At 46.1% G+C, this 6,199-nt stretch overlaps 1 long non-coding RNA gene across 1 annotated transcript in view; it reads left to right on the top strand.

Annotated features, from left to right (window-relative positions):
- The first annotated feature begins 366 nt into the window (after positions 1–366).
- LOC109316196 overlaps positions 367–6,199 on the top strand; it is a 46,557-nt gene continuing 40,724 nt past the window's right edge. The window contains exon 1 of the long non-coding RNA XR_002102752.1: positions 367–573. This is a non-coding gene — a long non-coding RNA (uncharacterized LOC109316196). The remainder of the gene's footprint in view (positions 574–6,199) is intronic.

Raw genomic sequence — 6,199 nt, 5'->3', positions numbered from 1 at the left:
CCTTCCCCGCCTCCCCCTTCTTTGCCAGTCTTATTTCCCCTGGACACATTAAAATCCATACATCCTGGACTCAGTCGGGGAAAAAAATGGATTCCACGCTATTTCTTTCCCCACATCCCCGCCACTCCAAGTGCTTAAGCAACCGTGATCTGTGAATAAACAAAGTCAGTAAACAAAAAAGGGGAGAGAGAGAGAGGGAGAGAGAGAGAGACAGAGACAGAGAGAGAGAGCGAGCAAAAAAAAAAAATCTAGATTCAAATTCCAGGAGGGTAAACTTTCAACACCACGTCATACTTCAGCAAATTTACACAGATATTATATTGTGTCCCTTTCAATTTTTTTTTCCTTTTGAGCCATTGTGCTTAACTGAATTTTATAAAGCTGATCGATATCTTGGTAAAATATTCATTTTTAAACTAGCGGGCAGTGAAATCTTTGCTTTGTGCTAAAGTCAACAGTAGCACAGTTTGAGCTCAAATAAATGCTGTGATGCCTCCGCTCCAAGCAGTTGGTCGCGTCTCGCTAATGCTGGATTGTCATCGCCTTCAAATGCGCAGCTCAGGGGGGCACCAGGTAGGTGGATTCCGTGCCTATATCTATACCTATCTCTATCTGTTTGAGAAATTCCCATCTTCAGCTCCCCATTAAAGAAGCGAGCATCTCTTGCTTCCAATTAAAGCCAGGGGGAGAAACACTTGCCAGGCTGGCAGAGGGGAGGGTGCAAGACCAGCTCAGGGGGGCTTTTTGATCCTCTCTGAAGTTCCTGGAGTGAAACTGGATCGGTTGCAACTGGTCGAGAACCAGGATTTGAATCCCGGTGGCTGGGGACAGAGGCGAGGCAGCCTAGTTATTATTATGAGAAGCAGTGTTATCTTATTATTATTATTGTTATTTCTAAAAAAAGGTGTGTGTTTGGGAGGAGGAAAAACTTCCTACTGGTAAAAAAAAAGTGAGAAAAAAGGGAGGGGGGGTGTGAAAAAAATAGGCAAATGCAATAAAGAATAGCGGGACCAGCATTTGGCAGAGAGCTTGCGATTTCCTAGAGCTCAGACCACTGAAAGTTCACTAGTTTCCCCTCGCGTTTTGGTAGGCGAGCGGAGTTTTATGGCGATGCTGATGATTATTTTTAGTGGTAAATCAAGCAGGAGAGAGTTAATTCCCGGGGAATGCGGATCGCGATCGCCCAGGCGATTCTTTCGAGGTCGATTCCGGACTCTTTGGCTAATGTAACCTTGCGTTTTATCTCCTGGCCGGGACACACCAAATCATTTTTATCTGCACGTCCCAGCGACCTCATCCCCTGTGCCCCCCGCTAGGAGTGCCTCACTGTGCTATCCTGAACGCACGTTTCCTGAATGAAAGTCTTAAAGGGAAAACCAGATTGCGCATTTACATATGAATTCCTGTAACCTGCCAGTTTATGAAACTTCAAGCCAGGAGCAGCCCTGCATGCAGGGGCAGAGATGCCTCCGCAGGCGCTCAGCCCCAGACATGGGTGATGGCTCGCTCTCCCGGAGTCCTCCGGGATATTCCAGGGGTTTTTTTCCGAGGGATGAGCGCACGGATCCCCTCTTCTGTCTGTGAACATTGTCATACCCATTACATGGGAAAGAAGAAACCTCTGTAGCCGAGTCTGAAGGTGCCACACACTCAAAAGGGAACACACTAAAAGTTCACCTGAAGGAAGATATTTGGTGAGGCTGCTTGGGGGAAAATAGCATAATATCGGATAACATCCTCCAGTAAAGAGACGCCTGTGTTATAGCCAGGGCTGTGACCGCAAAGCTCTGCTGGCATTTAATAGCTGGCTAGTATGTGCCCTCATAGAGCAAACAGAAGTGATGACCATTAACAAATCTGTGTACCTAGAAAATAAAATCCTGTGATAGACAGATAGATAGATAGATCCAATGTGAATAAGTGTATGTGTGTCTGTAAATATCCAGTGGATCTATCCAGTGTCCAGTGTGTGTGTACACGTAGAGGATACACACACACAGAGACATATAGTATGTACAGTGTGTATATCCAATAATATATATTCTATAATAGCATAACATATCCATATGTACATATATATAGTGTAGATATCCAGTAATCAGTGTTTATACACACATAAAATGCACACACACATGTGTGTGTTTATGCATATGTATATATGCGTGTGTGTGCAGCACAGATTATACACACGCAGGTGCACACACACACACACAGACACACACACACACACTGAATATTGGATATATATACCCGATATATACATATACGTGTGTGTTTCTAATACACACACACAGACACACACATACCTATCGCCAGGGAATATTAATATGCTATATGAATATGTCCAATATAATCCAATATATATACATCTATATCTCCCGGAGCGATGGGTGTCAGACTGATGGGATGCTTTCACGAGGTGGCTCTATGTCTTGTGTGTAGATGTGTGTGCAATTGAGATGTATTTTCCAAGTAATTTCGGAACAGCAGGCTTTAGTATCATGCTTAAGGGAAGGAGGGTGAGCGGGAGTAAGGTTTCTCTCCGCTTCCGGGCCCTTCCCACACCGGAATTGCTCTTTTCCTCTACCAAGGTGGCAGGCAGGACGATACGGTTTGGAAAATGGCAAAAAGATTTTCCTCCAGCCCTGTAGCTTGAGGAGGCAATTAATAATTTCCCACATTAGGAGGGAAGGGAGCGGCGGGTGTCTTTCTATTTCCCCTTCATCTGAGTGATGTGACAGGTTATATTTCCCGAACAAGATGGGATTGCGACAGGACGCACAGCGGGGCTAATGGTTTTTCAATAATTAATAACCCACTATCCCGCTAGTAATGCAGCGCCTCCGATTTGTCAATTACTTGTCATTAAATGAGTGTCTGGCCACCTACTTCCCCGCGGAAGCTCTGGGATGGGGGAGGGGGGCGTACTGGGGGAAAGAGCTTGTCTAGCCCAGCCCAGGTCTACATGAACCAGGGAATGGCCTTTTGTGCTATCTAAAAGTGCAGTTTCGCCATGCCCTGGCCAGGAAGCCAGCAGTTTAAAGAGATTTAATCTGCCAAATGACCAATTTCTGAGCGCGATCTTTATCCTCGCGGATGATCCAACTTCCCGCGTTGGTTCTTATGGAAGGGAGGTGTGTGTGTGTGTGTGTGCGTGTGCGTGTGCGTGTGTGTGTGTGTGCGTGTGCGTGTGCGTGTGTGTGTTGGGGGGAGGGGGAAATCCTTCTGTTCGCCCAGTGCCGGACAAGAAACTCAGAGTAAGTCCCCCTCGCAGCTCATCCCGGCGCCCTTAACCAGGGATGTTCCCCGGAGGAGGGTCCTGGGACCACCCCGGCCAGCATCCTTCCTCTGGAAGTGCCACACTGGTTGCCCTCCCACCCCCCCCCCAATTAATGCGAGGTTTTGCAGCCGCAGGATGGATGGGGCTAGTTCACCGGGGATGGGCACCCAGGCCTCTCAGGCAGCGTCTCCCCCCTCCGCCCCCCCCCTTCCAATTCCCAGACTCTCTACCCTCTCGTTGGAAAACTGGATTGCAGATGGGCAAGGTTGCTCCGATCAATCAAAGGCAAAAAAAGACACTTTTTAGCCTCCCTCCCCAACAGTCGTCCCCCCCTTCCCTTTTTCCTCCCAGCCCCGGCTCAGATGGGTCGCTCCCAAGGAGAGAATAAGAGAAAAGGTTTCCAATGTCACCCGCGCAGCCCCCGGATGCCTGGGCCCGGGGCTGGGGGACATCACAGGCGGACGCGTCCGCCTCGTCATGGCAACGCCGGGCTTGCAGCTGACCAGGGGCCAGGCGGCCCGTCGCCTCGACTTAGTCGCTCGGTTTAATTACGCTGGTGGCCGGGCTCTCTCCCGGGTGTGCACATTGCTGCCAGCAAGATCAGAGCATCCCCCCCCCCCCGCATACATACAGACACACACACACACACATGCACACACCTATACACACACACACTCCCGGAGGGTCTGGTGAGATAGGTTTGACCCTGTTTGACTACAAAGCCAACTCTCCCCAGCCTGGATCTCTTCTCCCCGGAGTAGATCCAGGCGACAGATCCAAGCAATCGATCGTTTCACATTGGAGGAGGGGGAGAAAATCAAGGCCCTGACTCATGCAATCAGACTGACTTTTCCCCGCTTTTAGTCTAAAGCATTTTTAAGTCCCTGATTTCCTGGGGAAAAAAACAACAAACCCCATAGGCTTCAAAATGTGTCTGAGATGCACAGCCGGTTTTCCTACAGGCGTTTCTCAGCGCCACAGATCAAAGGCAATGAAGAAGCTCATGGCAGCCCAGAGGAAAGAGTCCAGTAACCCTTTGGGAGAGGACTTCCAAGTCTGTGGCCTGCTTCTCAAAGCCAGTCGGAAGTTTACCAGTGAGTTTCTCCAGCCATCGCAGTCAGACGCGAGGCCAAAGGAAAAAAAATATCTTCTGTGTCCTGAGGATAAATTTAACTAAAAGAGGTTGTTATATTTAAGCCGGTCTGCTTCTGAAGGAAAGCGGGGAAAAGCGAAAAAAAGAAAAGCCTGCTGAAGGTTAATAAGGAGTTTCACCCAAAGGCAAAGCCCCACATTTCTACAGCCAGGGAATAAAATTAGCTAAGAGAACTCAGTGCATTTAAACCCCTCTATTTAGCACGCGGACAGCCAGTTTAATAGCGAGCTGCACCATTCAGAAGAAAGATCTAAGGCCAAAAATCATCTGATTGTGTTCGCTAATTTCTCCCCACCCCCTCCTTTTACTTCCCGTCTGAAGAAAAAAAAAAAATAGAAAGGCACCTCTGTAATTGTTTGAGCCAAGTAATGACATGCAGAGATGGTCTCAAAAGACACCAGACATCAAAGCACAAAGAAGATGACATATCCAGCAGTTTGATAAGAAAGTCACACTCCCAAGTGTTACAAAGAACCACGCGGGGCTTTTTTTTGTTTGTTTTTTGCTCTGGATCCACGGACAGGGAGCAAACTTTGTCCTCCGGACAGGAGTGGGGATCCTTCGCCCTTCAGAATGGCATGCCAAAAAAAAAAAAAAAAAAAGCATGTGTGGATGATCTTTAAAACACACACACAAGTGGGGGTGAGATGAGACTAATTATTGTTGGGGGCTAACAGGGGCCGGGAACACCCAAGTAGAGCTCAGCTGGTCTCCTGGGAAACTGATGGAGACCTATTTTACAAGCTGTAATTCTGCTGGAGACGATCGGAGGCTAAAGTCAGCTCACACTAACCTCTTTCTTCTAGAAATATTCCTAATCCTGCCATTTCATCAGGGAGAAGCGACTTTGCTCCTCCACAGTATATTAATCCAGAAGCCACAGAAAACCAGGTAGGGAGGAGGGTGGGAACAGCAAAAAAAAAAAAAAAAAAAGAATATCCTTTCCAAGTTCGCTCCCTCTGTATTTCTTAACCTTCAAACGAGTAAATATTAAACACATGCAGCGGGATGACGGATGGGCGGCTGCCCTGGTATTTACTGGGCAGATTCCTCGCCAATAGATCTAAAAATGGTTACTTGAAAGCAGGAGGCAATTGGGGTTAACCGTACTTTTCTATTTAAGGCAGGCTTTGGAGTGTGTCTTTGCGTGTTGCCTTCCCTCGGTCTGCAATAATATTTATGGGGGTAGGCACTGCAGGCGAAATACACCCAAGTCCGGAGACGCAAACACACACACACACATTCATATGCATATGCTGTATATGTTAAAAATATACACAATGTGTATTCAGCATCGAGGAAAGATTCACCCAGAGAAAATAGCAGGCAATCGGAGACGGAGTCGTTTTTTACACGGTATTTGAAGCAGTTGTTTTCAAATATGCACTCAACTCACAAATTGCCCAGTTTGATTTTGTTCCAGGAATAAGAGGGAGTTCGATCTAAGGGAGGGGAAAATCGTTAGGTTACCTGGAATAGCCGGGAAATGAGGTCCCTTAGAAAATGTCGTAATATAAATTAATGATAAGAATAATTGCAACATTTGAAACATTATAAAATATATAGCTCTTTCTATATATGCCATAGACGTCATATAAACATCATAAACTGTTAATCTAGCATATAAATTATGTTATATATATGTGCTTTATTATGCTATTTATATATAATTTCATATAATATATGCTGCAAGTGTATTATATTATATTATATTATATTATATTATATTATATTATATTATATTATATTTTTTAATCACTAATGAT

The sequence above is a fragment of the Crocodylus porosus genome, unplaced genomic scaffold (assembly GCF_001723895.1).
Source record: "Crocodylus porosus isolate Cpor-Errol unplaced genomic scaffold, CroPor_comp1, whole genome shotgun sequence".
NCBI classification, from domain to species: domain Eukaryota; kingdom Metazoa; phylum Chordata; order Crocodylia; family Crocodylidae; genus Crocodylus; species Crocodylus porosus.
This window is presented reverse-complemented; position numbering and strand designations above follow the sequence as displayed.